Below are 14,895 nucleotides of genomic sequence, written 5' to 3'. Positions count from 1 at the left end.
CGTGCGTCTGGCGGCTCCTCTCTGCAGTTCCCCGCCAGTCGCAGCAGCCGGCGCACCAACTCGCGCCTCTGCCTTGGAGCGGTCGGTGGGGGGGGGCGGGGGGCCTCACTCACCTCCCCAGTGCCGCTGCGAGTCCTCTTCTGTGGTGTGTGTCAGTCACCGTAGTGCAGGTAGCACGGTGCACTCCGCAGGCTCCCGGAGCCCTAGCCGCCCAGTCCCAATGACGCGACGGGGGGAAAGTCCAGAGTCACGGCGTTGCGATGTGTCCAGTGGCAGGTCGGTGCTCCCCTGGCTCCGCCGTCTCCAGTCTCCAGGCCGTCTCCAGGCTCCGCCGTCAATCAGGTCAGCAATCCAGTTACTTGTAGTATCCTGTTACTTGTTTTATTGATCCAGTTACTTTTCTTTCTGCTTCTGATGGGTCTGATGGGTGCTAATCGGGATAAAGCCCGAGGCGGGGTCCCAAGCACCGGGAGCTCTTCACAGGAGCTCCTACCAGGCGGCCATCTTGGCAGATGGTAGAGAAACCAGCATGTGGGTGGAGCCTAAGCACCTCTGTCAGTAGTACAATTGTGCTGTCAAAGCAGGCCTAAAATGCATATGGTTATTCCAGCCCTGGGCGTCCTACTGCTCTTAAATACACAACTGCACTCTGAAGTCCAAAGTAAAAGATGGAGAGACGTTCTGATGCCAGAAAAAAAAACACAATAAATTGTCTACTTATCTAAGACATTTTAAGAGTGCCAGCGTGCCATGTGTGAAAGTTTAAGCTCCATCCCACTGTAAACGTGATACTTTCTGCCAGTGCTTAATTTGTAAAATTGAATGTGCCTGGGCCCAATGCATTCTGCTTCTGCAGCACCACCCACCGCTTCTGCCACTGCTACCAAAAGGCAGCGCCATCATTTCGTACTTATTATTAAACTTTTTATAATTTTTTAATACTATATATTGCAAAATAGTGGTGCTGTGCTGGATAAATAGACAAAGCCCCACAATGTGGTGCACTCTCATAAACAAGTGCTGATGTTTAATATTTAATATGAAGTACCGGTGCCGAGCACCAGAAAACACGGGCACAAATTAAGCACTGCTTTCTGCATTTTAGTGAGCTGCTCTGGGCAGGGTACTGTTGTTACCTAATGCAGCTAGAAAAAAAAAAAATATATAGTTCCAGCTGTGTGGTAGGGTCACTTTCTGCGGAAGGATACAACTTTTACCCAATCAAGTCCATGGCGGTATACCTGTCCAAAGCTCTATAAAGTTGATCACATAGGGTCACCAAAGCTGTGCTGGCACCAGACTGACCCCCCACGCGCTCTCAGAGGCTGCCCCTGTCCTGCCCCTCGGCCCGCCCCCCTCCCCACAAGCTGCCCCTCCCCTTCCGTCACTGTCCTACTTTGTTTGTTGACTTGTCTGCCTCTCAATACGGCACTTCCTCAGGCTCTAGCCACCCGCCTCTCTCATTGGAGGAGAACTTGAAGAGCCCGCCCACACCGCTCCGTGCTATTCGTTGGTGAAGCTAAAAGGGCGGTGCGCATGGAAGAGGGACAACGAGCCAGGATCTTCAAGTGCCGCCATCTTGGATTGGGTCGGCGGCCATTTTGGATTGGGTCGGCGGCCATCTTAGACTAGGCGAGCGGCCTATGTTGACATAAACATTTGGCTTCTTTCCAAGGCCCGGCCCCAGTATCTATTCTTGAGCAGTGCGGCTTTGGAGAGCCGGCCCGAGTCTGGTCATTCACACACCTTACACATGGAGGGAGGCGGCACGAACACGCCGGCCCGACAGGCTCGCAGGCGCCGCGGTCTTGGGTAATCTAGTGCCCGGTGATCATTCTGTCAGTGTGCGGCTCCTCAGGCGGCCCCGGGCGGGCCGCAGCTCGGCTCAGGCCTGAGTCTCGCTTTGGTTCTCTGCTGTCGTCGTTGTGTGGGCGCGGCCTGCTCTGGGCCTCTTTCCACGGGTGATGGTGCTTGCTTCATTCTCGGCCTGCTGCTCGGTCTCCGGTTCTCGGTCCCGGCCTGGAAGGAGCGTCCGCGGGGCCCCGACGCCTGGACACGGGGGAGCCGCTGCCTGCGCCCGGAGCTGCTCCAGACAGGTACAGGACGAGGGGGCGAGGAGAGGGAGCTCGTGTGTGGGGGCCAGGGGAGGCGGGGCTGAGAGGAAAGAAGAGCTCCCAGGGTATGGGGGGGGGGGGAAGATCCCGAGGCGTGAGGATCCCCCCCCCGGGTCCAGGGGTGAAGATCCCCCCCCCAGGGTCCAGGGGTGAAGATCCCCCCCCCCCTCCAGGGGTGAAGATCCCCCCCCCCAGGGTCCAGGGGTGAAGATCCCCCCCCCAGGGTCCAGGGGTGAAGATCCCCCCCCCCCTCCAGGGGTGAAGATCCCCCCCCCTCCAGGGGTGAAGATCCCCCCCCCAGGGTCCAGGGGTGAAGATCCCCCCCCCCCAGGGTCCAGGGGTGAAGATTCCCCCCCCCCAGGGTCCAGGGGTGAAGACCCCCCCCCCCCCAGGGTCCAGGGGTGAAGATTCCCCCCCCCAGGGTCCAGGGGTGAATATCCCCCCCCCCCCAGGGTCCAGGGGTGAAGATCCCCCCCCCCCCCCAGGGTCCAGGGGTGAAGATCCCCCCCCCCCCCCCCCCCCCCAGGGTCCAGGGGTGAAGATCCCCCCCCCCCCAGGGTCCAGGGGTGAAGATTCCCCCCCCCCAGGGTCCAGGGGTGAATATCCCCCCCCCAGGGTCCAGGGGTGAATATCCCCCCCCCAGGGTCCAGGGGTGAATATCCCCCCCCCCCCAGGGTCCAGGGGTGAAGATCCCCCCCCCCCCCCCAGGGTCCAGGGGTGAAGATCCCCCCCCCCCCCAGGGTCCAGGGGTGAATATCCCCCCCCCCAGGGTCCAGGGGTGAATATCCCCCCCCCAGGGTCAAGGGGTAAAGATCCCCCCCCCCAGGGTCCAGGGGTAAAGATCCCCCCCCCCAGGGTCCAGGGGTAAAGATCCCCCCCCCCAGGGTCCAGGGGTGAAGAACCCCCCCCCCCAGGGTCCAGGGGTGAAGATCCCCCCCCCCCCGGGTCCAGGGGTGAAGATCCCCCCCCCCCCGGGTCCAGGGGTGAAGATCCCCCCCCCCCCCCCAGGGTCCAGGGGTGAAGATCCCCCCCCCCCCAGGGTCCAGGGGTGAAGACCCCCCCCCCCCAGGGTCCAGGGGTGAAGATCCCCCCCCCCCCCAGGGTCCAGGGGTGAAGATCCCCCCCCCAGGGTCCAGGGGTGAAGATCCCCCCCCCCCCCCAGGGTCCAGGGGTGAAGATCCCCCCCCCCCCCCAGGGTCCAGGGGTGAAGATCCCGCCCCCCCCCCGGGTCTCCAGGGGTGAAGATCCCGCCCCCCCGGGTCTCCAGGGGTGAAGATCCCCCCCCCCAGGGTCCAGGGGTGAATATCCCCCCCCCAGGGTCCAGGCGTGAAGATCCCCCCCCCCCCCCCCCCCCCCAGGGTCCAGGGGTGAAGATCCCCCCCCCCCCAGGGTCCAGGGGTAAAGATCCCCCCCCCCCCCCCCAGGGTCCAGGGGTGAAGATCCCCCCCCCCCCCCAGGGTCCAGGGGTGAAGATCCCGCCCCCCCCCCCCGGGTCTCCAGGGGTGAAGATCCCCCCCCCCCCCTCCCCCAGGGTCCAGGGGTGAAGATCTCCCCCCCCCCCCCCGGTACAGGGGTGGCAGCGGCGGGGGATCTGTTGGGTGCGGTGGTGTCAGGTGGGTTTCCAGAAGGTGAAGGAGATGCAGCGATGGTCGGTCCAGTGGAGTTCAGTGTGCGCTTTTGAAGGAGACGTTGGGGCTTGCGGTGAAGTTGGGGTCAAGCGTGTGGCCGGGGGAGTGGGTGGGTGTTGTGACGAGTTGTCTGAGTCCGAGGCTGGCGAGTTTGCCGATCAGGGTGGAAGAGTTGGAGTCGTTGTTGTTCTGGAGATGGAAGTTCAGGTCCCAGAGGAGGATGTAGTCTGTGGAGGCGAGGGCGTGTGTGCTGACGAAGTCGGCGATGGAGTCGCTGAACTGTGGTCGAGATCTGGGAGGGTCTGTAGACGAGGGTTCCTCTGAGGCTGGTGTTGGGGTCGGTGTGGATCTGGAAGTGCAGGTGTTCGGTGGTGCTGAGGGTCTCGTCGATGTTTGTCGAGATTTTGAGTGTTCCTGTGGACGAAGGCGATTCCTCCTCCGTTGGTGCGGTCCTTGCGGGTGATCTTGTAGCCTTCCGGTATGCGTATGGCGATTTCTAGTGCCGAGGAGGAGTTCAGCCGGGTCTCCGTCAGGAAGGCTATGTCTGGGCTGTTGGAGTCAAGTAGGTCCCAGAGTTCAACGGCGTGTTTGCGTGCGAAGCGGGTGCTGAGAAGGATGCATCTGAGGTAGTTGGGTTCTTTGGTAGGTGGGTTGGCGGGCCGTATGCTGGTGAAGCTGCAGTTCTGGCAGGAGAAGGGTCCTTGGGTGCGCTTCAGGGCGGCCAGGCAGCAGGTGCGTGATCGTCTGGCGTTGAGTGCGTGGAGAGGGCTGGGGTCGTAGCAGAGGCGGGCATCGTGGCGTTCTCGGGGGCCAGGAGTCCTGGCGCTGGGCGCGGACTAGCTTGCCATAGGCACGCCCGCTGCGCATGTCCGCTGGGCGGCCACCATATGAGGGGATGTGGGAGGGAGGAGCAGCTGGGAGGTGGGAGCGGGGCGGCAAATGGGAGAGCGGGGCCGCGAGGGACGCAGCGGCGGGAAAATGAAGGGGGGAGCGGGCGGGGGTTACAGAAGGCAAAATAGAGGGCACAGAGGGAAAAAGACAACAGCGCTAACGTAATATGAGAACGGGCAAGACAACAGTACTAAACAATAACAGAGCAGAATGCCACAGTGCTAAATACAGTACTAAACGATAACAGAGCAGAATGCAAGCAATGAGGGATATGCGAGGCACGAACCAATGCGAGCGGCAGCAGCGGGCTCAGGGCACACAGGGGGAGCTGTGTGGCGGCGAGGGGTTACTTGTAATCATTTCTTTTCAGCCTTAAATCAACAGAAACTGGTTGAGCAGAGTATTCTTACCCTTTGGCATAGGCATGTTTAAAGTGTCTGGGAGTGTTTGTTTGCTTTATTCTCCTTTGTGGGAACATCCTGGATCATAGGTTAAGCCAAGCACAAAAGCACAGGGTTGCTAGTCATCCTGTTTTTTTGTGGCATTGTGCTGTCTTGGGGCTAGCAGTTCCAAGTCCCAGAGCAGTCTGCTGCTGGACACTGTTTTGATATTCCCACTATGTGCAAAAGCCGAACTCGGCGTTTCCAGCAGCTATTTGAGGAGCCCAGTGGACATTGGAGTCTCACTGTGACATCTTTCATTAGAGGGTCTGTTTATATGGGATGTATCATCATTAATGAGGATAAAAGAATGTTGCTTTGTATGATGGCGTCTGAGTTAGTTTTGAAACCATCATGGCGTCTTTCACCAATCGTGAATCACCAACAGCAAGGACATCGGAGTGTGGCTTTGTCTGATCCGGTCTGGTTCGACAAGGGAGACTCTTACATTTTTCTTCCAATTCTTGGTCTGATAGCCATTCGTCCCACCAGCAATGATGCCATCAGAGTCGCTGTGATTGATCACATCTGGTTCCACATGAGACCCATTATGACATCACCCGCAGCTTGAGCCATTCACCATTGATGCACCAACAATGAGGTCATCAGAGTTGCTTTGATTGATCAGATCTGGTTCCACAAGAGAGACCCATTATGACATCACACACAACTTGAGCCATTCACCATTGATGCAACAACAATGAGGTCATCGGAATATTGCTTTATTTCACCAAGTCTGATTCGACAATCACTTCTCATTGTGACATCATCCACTACTAGGACTGGTGACCATCCACGTCCCACCAACAATGGGGGTGTTCGAATGTCCCCTTGATTCATGCCTGTCTGTCCTCACTCACTCCAAAGCCACTTTCATTAACATTGACCACGTGTGACGCTCATGGCACAGATTGACCTGTCTTGTCTTTTGCTATTTCGCGAATCACACACCTCAGCAGGACATGGCGGGATCGACGGCCACGTTTTACAACAAAACAAAATGTGCATTTAATATACTGTATATGTAGCAGCACAAATTATATATATATATATATATATATATATATATATATATATATAAATCCAAACTTGTCTTCAATGTGCCTGACCGCACCGACAGGTACGCAAACTTCCCAAAAATATCGCCGGAGTCAGTCTTTCAAATTTCAAAAATGCTTTATTTCATTCGTGGTACAAGCCCTCAGACGCGTTTCGGACGTAAAGTCCTTGCTCATCCGGCACTCCGAGGTAGGTTGAGAAAGTCCTTTTATTTTGTTTAAAATGACAAATTACATTGACGCGTTTCGCGAGTCACGCTCCCTTGCTCACGATGTTTCACCACCATTTTTACCCGAATAAAATACACTTCACAGAGGTAGTAAAAACAGAGAAGGGATTCTGTGTTTAACGATAGTCCACAATTATCTGGAATACGGCTGCCATATTTTAACGAATTACTTCGCAGTAATCACTAGGCATTCAACCTCATTGCAATGATTATTGTTGCACATTCTTTACAAAAAGATATTTTTCTTTTTACTATCTTTTTCACATTTTGGCTATATATAATAATTGGGAATATTAATTTAATAAATTCCCATGTGCATACATTCTACAATTAAAGTGCTAGTGCTTATTTAAAAGAGTTTACACTAGAAGTTTTTCCTTCGACGTTTTTTGGCAAGTGCCCTTTCCAGTATTTTATCTGTTCTTGCAAAAAATGAAAAGTGCTAGCGCTTCATTTTTACAAATTATGCATTTCCAACAAAGAAAAAAGAAAAACAAACTAGAATTCAGGAAAAAACAATTACTATAATTTTCGCACAATAAAAGCTTCATATCCTTTAAAAAGAGGAATTACCCCCTTTGAGAAAGTGCTTGTGCCTATGGGAACCATAATATAGAAAAAAGTGCTTGGGCTCATGTAAACTTTGATCATTTTCTCAATGTAAACATTTCACTCTTTTCCAATACAGTACTCAAAAAATAAAGTGCATGTGCTTATGTAAACTAAATTCATCTCTCTTATAGTAAACATTTCCACTCTATACTAATATAATATTCCATTACTTAACCGTACTAAAAAGGCAATTTTATCATAAAGTGCAAATGCATAATAATTCCTATAATGCAAGAACAATCTTAATACGCTGGTCCATTTCATATATGTATCAAAAATACTACCACTATTAAAAGAAAAAATATTCCTAGTTAAAAACAATCAGTTCATGGTTACAAGTGCAAATCAACGTTTCAGCTCTTCATCATATTCTTTTACATTCCTCAAGACAGACATGTATAAAGATCCTCGTCCACATTGAGCCCATATGGTTCCTTACAGTTAAAATCCAGAATAAAACATGTCTCTAACTTCCGGAGTTCCCTTTCTCTGTCCCCCCTCTCTTTCTCTTGGGGACTTCTGCTATACAAGTATATTGCAGACTCTCAGGGTTACTCTGGTGATGGGACTCAAAATGTCTCGCAACGGGATACGTTCTGTCTTGGTTGACAATTGCGCGCCTGTGTTGGAGGATTCTTTGATGGACAGGTAGAGTCGTACTACCTATGTATATTTTTGGGCATGAACATTGTAACAGATAAACAACAAAACTGCTTTTACAAGTCATGAAACTCCTGATGGTAATGGTTTTATTAAAAAATGTTTTAAGGCTTGTTTGATTCATGCCATGATGGCATACCTTACACTTAGCACATTTCTGAAAGCCTGGTTTCTGTTCAGCCAATTAGATGAACCCTTCTTTTTCTCCAGAAATTCACTGTTAACAATTAAATCTTTTAAAGATTTAGATTTTCTGTAAGTGATCTCTGGATTTTTCCAGACTCTAGTGCCTAGCACTTGGTCATTTTTTACAAGATACCAGTGTTTCTTTAAAATTGATCTTACTTCCTTATGTTTTACATTAAAGGTGGTAATAAATCTAGAGTTCGTCTGGTTCCCCTGGAGTTTATCCTGTTCCTGCTGTTTTTTGGTCCTTGAAGGTTCAAATAAAATCTTATGTCGCATTAGATTCCTAGCTTTGCTGGCTGCTCCTTTTAGAATTCCTGGTTTATACTCTTTTTGGATGAATCTACAGGTCATCTCTTTTTCAATTTTATCGAACTCTTCTTCACTGCTACATGCTCTCCTTGCTCTATAGTATTCCCCAAAAGGGATACTTCTAATTAATGCGGCAGGATGAGCGCTGTCCGCATGGAAAACGGAATTCCCAGCAGTTGTTTTTCGAAAAACGGTTGTTTCCAATTTATCATTACTTGGACTTATTCTGACATCTAAAAAATCTATTGTGGTCTTACTATAGTTACCCACAAACTCCAAATTTATGGAGTTTTGGTTAAGGTCACCAATAAATAGTTCGATGTCCGCCTCCGTGCCCTGCCACAGCACGAAGACGTCATCGATGAATCTGACACACAGCAGAACATGTTCAGTCCAATGGTCCAGGGGACTGCCCCCGAGCACCCGTTCCTCCCACCAGCCGAGATGTAAGTTGGCATAACTCGGGGCGAAACAGGTGCCCATTGCGGTCCCCCTTTCCTGTAAGAAGAAATCGTTACCAAATAAAAATATATTCTTTGTGAGGCACCATTCCATCAGTTCCAGGATCATTCTGTTTTGGGCAGCAAAGCGAGCTGGTCTTCTATTAAGATAATATTCGCTCGCTCTCAATCCATCTACGTGTCTAATACTAGTATACAACGTAGAGCTATCTAATGTCAGTAGAACCATAGTTTCATTGTCCCATCAGATGTCAAAAATACATTTTAAAAAATCGGTCGAATCTTTAATATATGAGGGAAGGGACCTACCTATTGGATTAAGAAAGTAATCTATGTAACAGGAAGCATTCTCAAATAGACTACCACAAGATGAAATGATAGGTCTCCCTCGTGGACTAGTGGGGTTCTTATGTATTTTAGGGAGCATGTAAAATGCTGGGATAGTCGGTTTTTCTCTTTCGATAAACTTATGCTCATCCCAGCTGAGGAGCCCTTCATCCCTCCAAGTATCTAGCCTTCCAAAGAAGTCTACCATTACCTTATCATACTCTTTGGGATTGATTTTACTATAACAACTACAATCCTGCAATTGACTAAGAGCTTCTTTTTTTATACTGCTCCCTCCCCCACAAACCAACATTTCCCCCTTTATCTGAGGGTTTGATAAGGAGTCCATCTTCATCCTGTAGTTTCTTCACTGTCTTGTGAAATAAAGCTTTCCTGGAATCCATTTTATGTTTTTTCTGATTTTCCACAATATACAACTTTTTTAGATCCCTTGTTACATTCTCTCCAAAGATGTCCAGATTATCCCTAACAGTTTATGGTAAAAATCTGGATGGTGCTCTGAAAGGTGTATGATCACTTGCTTTTAAGCCAGATCCCAATCCCAACATTTCCTCGTTTTCCGTCAGAAACGTGTCATCAAGTAGGATTATCATGTCTTCTAGTGCCGGTATGTCATTGACACTCAAGATATTTGTATCATTATCCGAGGCCGGATTACGTTCTTCAGATTGAGGGATATTAATATGTTTTCCTGAATGCATTTTCGATAGCTTGAGTTTTCGGATGTATTGATATAGGTCCATTCTACTGTTTGGGTAATTACATTCATTGCTGTCACAATAGGATAGTCCCAGACTCAATATTGCTTTTTCATCCTCTGTTATCTCCACAGAACTCAAGTTAATAATAGTTGCATTATCATTTGGTATATTGATTACTTCCATGTATTCGAGCGCAATGTTCTCTTTATTTGCCCTCCTTGCCCTCCTCCTGTATCCCTCACCCTGCCTTTGTCTCCTCTTCCTCGGCCTCTTCCCACCCACCCCCTTCCCATACGATGGTCTGACTGTTGTTCCATCAACATAAAATGGAATTCCTCCGTAACAGCTAGTCTCACATCTCCGGATCCCCTTCGCCCTGGTTCATCTAATTCTTGCTCTGAACCAGTATCTGAGCTTACTTCGCTCTGGTAGGCAGTATGCTGATCTACTTGGCCACACTGAATTTTTTGACGTCTTGCCAAGTCGAATTTCTGTGCAAAAGTATAAATTCGGCCAGATTCGTGGTCAATACGATCCCTGGTAAATTTCGTGGCTTTCCTATCCTTTATGCGCCTTTCATATTTATCCAGCTTGCCTTTTAAGTCTGTTTTGAACTTATTGATACGCGCCTTGTCTTAATTTTTGTCAAGGATCTCACTTAGTTCTTTGATTTTTGCCACTACTTCTATACGTTCTTTTTCTGCATACTTTAGTAAAATGCGCACCATGTTAGCAGAACTGGCTGCGCTATTCTCCGAGCATCTCAACGTCGGGGTTTTCATATGAGGGGGTGATCATGATTCTTAATCCCCGCGGGACACGGTTCACTTCCAGATATTTACGGTGGGAAGCAACTTCCCACCACCGTGAGATCTCCCTCTTTTTCAATTTCTCATAACTTTGCAGTTGTTGTGTTAAATCAGTATTCCCTGTTGAGGCAGCCGCCCCTCTTTCCTTATACACATGTCGCATTGTCTCTTCGAAGAGTTTATGGGCTTCTAATTCCCTGGCTGCACATTCTTCATCACTCATTTTTCTGTTACTGGACTTCCAACCAAGTTCGTGCTTTTATCCCAATTCTGTCCGCTCTTGCTCCAGAACGGAATGGTCGCGCACAATCACAAATGTGCGACCGAATAGTATGACCCAGCTCCCGGTGCCGCGTAGTATCCCCCGCCTAGTGAGGAGATATGCAGCCGCGCCGCCTTACCGGGTTTCCGCGATCCTCCGACCCCGAACTCCCAGCAAACCAGACGCAGCTCCGCTCACTCCTCATATCCGGGTTCCACTTGAAAGCAATTCCGGGGGGCGCGCCTGTCTCTGTGTAATTCCAAGTTTCGACGTGTTGTGCTGGCGTGCTTCCAAAGCGCTGGTGGTGCCGGTTACAGCGGCGATCCGTCACGCCGCTCAATATTGGTTATAAGGTTTATCCAAATCAAGTAGAAAATCATCCGGCACTCCGTGGTAGGTTGAGAAAGTCCTTTTATTTTGTTTAAAATGACAAATTACATCGACGTGTTTCGGGAGTCACGCTCCCCTGCTCATAAAATTTCACCACCACTTTTACCCGATTAAAATACACTTCACAGAGGTAGTAAAAACAGAGAATGGACTCCGTGTTTAACGATAGACCACAATTATCTGGAATACGGCGGCCATATTTTAACGTATTACTTCGCAGTAATCACTAGGCATTCAACCTCATGGCAATGATTATTGTTGCACATTCTTTACAAAAAGATATTTTTCTTTTTACTATCTTTTTCACATTTTGGCTATATATATTAATTGGGAATATTCATTTCATAAATTCCCATGTGCATACATTCTACAATTAAAGTGCTAGTGCTTATTTAAAAGAATTTACACTAGAAGTTTTTCCTTCGACGTTTTTTGGCAAGTGCCCTTTCCAGTATTTTATCTGTTCTTGCAAAAAATGAAAAGTGCTAGCGCTTCATTTTTACAAATTCTGCATTTCCAACAAAGAAAAAAGAAAAACAAACTAGAATTCTGTACGGGAAAAAACAATTACTACAATTTACGCACAATAAAAGCTTCATATCCTTTAAAAAGAGGAATTACCCCCTTTGAGAAAGTGCCTGTGCCTATGGGAACCATAATATAGAAACAAGTGCTTTTGCTCATGTAAACTTTGATAATTTTCTCAATGTAAACATTTTACTCTTTTCCAATACAGTACTCAAAAATAAATATATATATATATATATATATATATATATATATATATATATATATATATATATATATATTCACCACATGTATGCTAATGGTAAACATGCGAAGCTGATCAAATGAAAATGTGTGGGGGGCGCACTGTAGGTTTAAGTATAAATACAGCGCATGGGAAACAAGATCTTTCCCAGAAGAAAAAACTTGGAATGAAGAGTAGCTTGTCGAAGCTGTGCAGCCAGAGGCCATGGGGTTTCGAGTATCTGATGTTCATAGCTGTCAACTGCATTTACCCAATTAAAATTAATCGAGTGAAAAGGGATACATTTTGTGCCTTTTTGGCAGCATTTCATGCATTTTTCAAAGTTTTCTTTCATTTGAACGTGCATGGTGAAATGATTCGGTCAGAACCTCGGGCCTGGAGGAGTCCCTGTGATCATGTGTAATGTGCAGATGGCATTAAGGCCCAATTATGAAAAGGGCTCTGGACTCATCCATTCCGCTCCATACTCTCCAGGACTCGAGGACTTTTACACAGGAGACCAGAACCACAGGGCAGTTTTAGCCAGGGTACAGGCGTGAGAAGCTCCTGGGTGTGAGGAACCCCTGGGTACAGGCGTGAGAAGCTCCTGGGTGTGAGGAACCCCTGGGTACAAGCGTGAGAAGCTCCTGGGTGTGAGGAACCCCTGGGTTCAGGCGTGAGAAGCTCCTGGGTGTGAAGAACCCCTGGGTACAGGCGTGAGAAGCTCCTGGGTGTGAGGAACCCCTGGGTGCAGGCGTGAGAAGCTCCTGGGTGTGAGGAACCCCTGGGTACAGGCGTGAGAAGCTCCTGGGTGTGAGGAACCCCTGGGTACATGCGTGAGAAGCTCCTGGGTGTGAGGAACCCCTGGGTACAGGCGTGAGAAGCTCCTGGGTGTGAAGAACCCCTGGGTACAGGCGTGAGAAGCTCCTGGGTGTGAGGAACCCCTGGGTGCAGGCGTGAGAAGCTCCTGGGTGTGAGGAACCCCTGGGTGCAGGTGTGAGGTGCTCCTGGGTGTGAGGAACCCCTGGGTACAGGCGTGAGAAGCTCCTGGGTATTTGACCAAGTCTGATTCGACAATCACTTCTCATTGTGACATCATCCATCACTGGGACTGGTGACCATCCACGTACCACCAACAATGGGGTGTCCGAATGTCCCCTTGACCGAAGCCCCTCCTGCCCTCCGTCCTTGGCACCTGCACTGCATCTCCCTGTGTACACCACAGCCCACCCTGGCCTTGGCACCGAAGCCCCTCCTGCCCTCTGTCCTTGGCACCCTCACTGCATCTCCCTGTGTACACCACAGCCCACCCTGGCCTTGGCACCGAAGCCCCTCCTGCCCTCCGTCCTTGGCACCCTCACTGCATCTCCCTGTGTACACCACAGCCCACCCTGGCCTTGGCACCGAAGCCCCTTCTGTCCTCCGTCCTTGGCACCCTCACTGCATCTTCCTTTGTGCATCACGGCGCATCCTGCTCTCCACAGCAGGAAATTCCTTTTGTCTTGGATGCAGCCAGGCTCTCCCACTGATTGATTTTTAACTGTCTTCTGTTTATCTGTGTAGAATTTCAGTGTAAAAAGTTAATTTGTTTCACGTTGCCTCAAGATAAGGAGAACTGAGGAACCGTGGGTATGTCTGGTCCCTGGCACAGCATTGTGGGTGCTCTGATTTTACCACCTCTCTGGTATCTGTTGAGTTTTTGCCAAGACATGATGCCGTTTGTCAGTATGGGACCGCAGGGACTAGAACCTCTGCGCACCAAGATAGCAGCTTTCTCTTCCTTTGGGAGATCTGTCCACCAGGCAGGGGTGGTTGCTGAAACAACGCTGCATTTCCTTCCCTCAGGGAATTATGTCTGTGCACAAGGTAGCTGGCTGTGAAGAAGCACAGCGGCAAGTGTGCCGAAACAAAGCTGCATTCCTTCCCCTGGGAAAGGGGTCTGGGCACTAGGCACATGTGCTGTGCAGAAACACAGCTGCCTTCTCTACCCCTGGGAAAGGGGTCTGGGCACTAGGCACATGTGCTGTGCAGAAACACAGCTACCTTCTCTTCCCCTCTGGAAGTCAGTGCAATAAATACGTGTGCTGTGCGGAAACCCGGCTGCATTGTCTTCCCCGGGGGAGCTTTATGGGCTAGACAAGGGTGCGGTGCAGATACACAGCCGTGTTCTCTCCTACCAATTAATCACTACTTGTATAGTGCAGCTTATCACCCGTGAGGGTATCCATGTCCCGGGCTGCTGGTCTCAGTCGAAGAGCCAGGTCTTCAGACCTTTCCTGAAGTGTCAACTAGGGTGATGCTCGACGGTGGAGAGGACGCGCATTCCAGGATTTGGTGGCCAGTTGGGAGACGGACCGTTCTCCGGTTGTGCTATGCCTGGATGAGCGGAGCAGAGGTTTCTGGATGGTTGGTGGAAGTTCAGGTGGTGGTTCATGTGTGCCGGTCCTTGGTCATGGAGGACTTTGTATGCGCTTGTCAGAAGCTTGACTTGGCATCTCTTCTGGGCGGGGAGCCAGTGGAGGTCTCTCCGGTGCTGGGTGATCTGGGTCATTTTGGGCAGGTCGAGGATCAGTCTGGCTGTTGTGTTCTGGAGTCTTCTCAAGAGTTCGATGGTGGTGTCTGCATAGAGTGCGTTGCCGTAGGCCGGACAGCTGGGGATGAGGGCCTGCGTCACTGTTTTCCTGGTGGTGATCCAAAGCCATGTGAAGATTCTGTGGAGAGTGAAACCAAGCTGAGGAGATGGCGCCGACCTAATGTTTAATGGGGAGTTCGCTGTCCAGGAGAATGCGAGGTTACGTGCCTGGTCTTTTGGGGTGGTGGTAGGTCCAAGTTCCGTTAACCCCCCCAGGAGTCGTTCCAGAGGGAGGTGTGGCTGCTGAAAATCAGCACTTCGGCCTTGTTTTTATTGAGCTTCAGGCAGTTCTCCTTCATCCAGGCTGAGACGTTTTTCATGCAGTTGTGGAAGTTGTTTTTTGTCATAGTGGAATCTGAGTGTGAGAGGTCGAGCTGGGTGTGGTTGGCATAGGAAATTATGTTGATGGC

At 50.0% G+C, this 14,895-nt stretch overlaps 1 protein-coding gene across 1 annotated transcript in view; it reads left to right on the top strand.

Annotated features, from left to right (window-relative positions):
• The first annotated feature begins 1,846 nt into the window (after positions 1 to 1,846).
• Positions 1,847 to 14,895, top strand: part of LRRC8A (leucine rich repeat containing 8 VRAC subunit A) — a 50,970-nt gene continuing 37,921 nt past the window's right edge. The window contains exon 1 of the mRNA XM_078646274.1: positions 1,847 to 2,096. The gene's annotated coding sequence lies outside the window, so the exon portion shown is untranslated. The remainder of the gene's footprint in view (positions 2,097 to 14,895) is intronic.

Source organism: Lissotriton helveticus, chromosome 5_1 (genome assembly GCF_964261635.1).
Source record: "Lissotriton helveticus chromosome 5_1, aLisHel1.1, whole genome shotgun sequence".
Lineage (NCBI taxonomy): Eukaryota > Metazoa > Chordata > Amphibia > Caudata > Salamandridae > Lissotriton > Lissotriton helveticus.
The sequence above is the reverse complement of the archived record's forward strand: the minus strand, read 5'-3'. Positions and strand labels throughout refer to the sequence as shown.